At 52.0% G+C, this 2,564-nt stretch overlaps 1 pseudogene; it reads left to right on the forward strand.

Annotated features, from left to right (window-relative positions):
- The first annotated feature begins 1,051 nt into the window (after nucleotides 1–1,051).
- On the forward strand, nucleotides 1,052–2,215 carry LOC135705538 (uncharacterized; annotated as a pseudogene).
- The last annotated feature ends 349 nt before the right edge of the window (nucleotides 2,216–2,564 follow it).

Here is a 2,564-nt window from a genome sequence, read left to right on the forward strand (position 1 = left end):
GCACCCTGAATCGGATACCTTCTGGTTCCAAGTTCCTGAGCGCTTCTCTGATAATCCGATCACGAAACGAATCGTGGTCTCCGAGATGTCCAAACTCTGCCGGTTGGTGTAGTGGTAAGCGTGACTGCTTTCTAACATCCCAATGGGTCTGGGTTCAATCCCCAGCCGAGGTCGGTGGGATTTTTCTGAGGCATTAAAATCTCTGGTCACGTCTTCCTTCGGAAGGGAAGTAAAGCCGTTGGTCCCGGCCCATGTGTGTTGAATGGGTGCAATATCCTACGCAGGTGTGGAAGCTGCCTTCCTGCACATTCGATTGCCGTCAATGGATGGCAATCGGTGTCCGATGCCCAAGGAATCAAAGAGATGTTCAAACTCTTTGATTCCTTGGGCATCCTGGGTCCGGTGGTCATCACAGCCAAAGTGTTTGTCCAACAACTTTGAAAGTTGAAACTGAGCTGGAACGAGGAGCTTCCCAATTCACTATGCACCGTGTGGGAAGACTACAGACTTGGTCTGGCTGGTCTAGGGTCATTTTCCATCCCTCGTTTGGTCAAAGCTCCAGGCGCCGGAGACAATATGCAACTTCATGGGCTTTGCGATGCATCCCAAAATGCTTACGGAGCATGCATCTACTTGGGAAGTGTCGGAAGAAGTGGTGTCGTCACAACCCGTCTCCTAACCGCCAAATCCCGAGTAACTCCTATCCAAACCCTATCAATTTCCCGCCTAGAGCTCTGCTCTGCTGTCCTCCTCAGCTAACTGTTCCGTTATGTTAAGCCTCAACATCAATGCAAATGCTTATTTTTGGTCTGACTCTTCAATCACTCTCCACTGGCTGTACAACCCACCGTCCAACTACAACACTTTCGTGGCAAACCGTGTCGCGGAGGTGCAGCGACTCACTGAAGGAGGCAGTTGGAATCACGTCGCCGGTCTGGAGAATCCGGCCGATCTCATCTCGAGGGGTGTCAATCCTTGTAAGCTCGTCAACAACGCACTATGATGGAAGGGTCCACCGTGGATTATGTATAATTCAGTGGAGTGGCCAAGTATGTTTCCAGTCCAAGACGCCTGCGAATTTCCTCCTGAAGTTCTCGAGGTGAAGCTTCATACGCTTGCAGCCGTCACTCGATCCACCGAAGCCCCCGATCGTACACTGCTCATCCGCTACTCGTTACTAACGAGACTCACCCGCATCGCAGCATATTGCCGCATGTTCGTGCGGTACTGTCGGGCCTAACTTGCTGGATTCGATCTACAAGCTATTCCGTACCTTACCTCAGCAGAACTCCTTCAAGCACAAGAAGGCCTTATGAAAGTTGTGCAAAATGAGTGCTTCAGCCAAGAAATCGCTAAGCTTCAGGCCAGATGCGAAGCGGATCTCAAGAAATCCCCATTACGCACCTTGAATCCCTTCATCCACGATGGTGTACTTCTGGTCAGTGGTCAGCTGAACCACTCTTCATACTCGTTCACCTGCAAGCATCCAATGCTTTTGCCTGCAGCGCACCCGTTCACCTCACTGCTCGTTGATTCGGTGCATAAGAAGCTTCTCCACGCTGGTCCGCGTGCGATGATCGCACACATCCGTGAACAATATTGGCCACTAAACCGCCGTAACCTGGCACGGAGACACGTCAAATCCTGCTTGCGTTGTTACCGCACACGACCACAAGTAGAACACCAGCAGATGGGCCAGCTTCCGAAAGTTCGCATCACTCCGACCCGTGCGTTTCTCAAAACGGGCGTTGACTTCTGTGGTCCCGTTTGGCAGAAGGTACCAATACGTCGAACGAAACCATCTCCATCGATCCTAGCATACGTCACTATATTTGTCTGTATGGCAACGAAGGCCGTACATCTCGAAATGGTTGGTGATATCAGCTCCGAAGCATTCATCGCAGCGTTGAAACGGTTCGTTGCTCGCCGAGGCAAACCAATTGCTCTGTTCTGTGACAATGCCACCAACTTCAAGGGCGCAGACAGGGAACTACGAGACTTCTGCAAGCAGCTCAACGACCAACAACTACTTCTGAAGGTAGCATCGTTCTGCGCTGAATCATCCATCCAGTTCAATTTCATCCCTGCGAACGCTCCAACATTCGGCGGCCTTTGGGAGGCCACGGTCAAGGCTTTCAAGCACCACTTTCGGCGAGTCGTTGGCTTGGAATCCGTGTCAAGCGATGCAATGCGTACCATCCTTTGCCAGATATAGAGCTGTCTTAACTCTCGGCCACTTACCGCCCTATCCGAGGACCCAAGTGACATGAAAGTCCTCACGCCGGGACACTTTCTGGTCGGATCAGCACTCCAATCAATCCCGGAGCCCGACCTTGCCCAAGTTCCTAACAACCGGTTTTCACTTTGGCAAGAGATGCAGCGCAGAACCCAAACGCTTTGGAAACTCTGGTCGACGGACTACCTTCATCAACTGTAGCAGCGAAAGAAGCACTACTACCGGCAGCCGAATGTTCTGGTCGGCAAGCTGGTACTCCTGAAGGACGACAACCTACCACCGCTCAGGTGGAGCATGGGTTGAATCGAAAACGTCCATCCCGGCGCGG

This window comes from Ochlerotatus camptorhynchus, unplaced genomic scaffold (genome assembly GCF_037179485.1).
Source record: "Ochlerotatus camptorhynchus isolate MF236.1 unplaced genomic scaffold, CSIRO-AGI_Acam_v1.1 ptg000268l, whole genome shotgun sequence".
Classification (NCBI taxonomy): Eukaryota; Metazoa; Arthropoda; class Insecta; order Diptera; family Culicidae; genus Ochlerotatus; species Ochlerotatus camptorhynchus.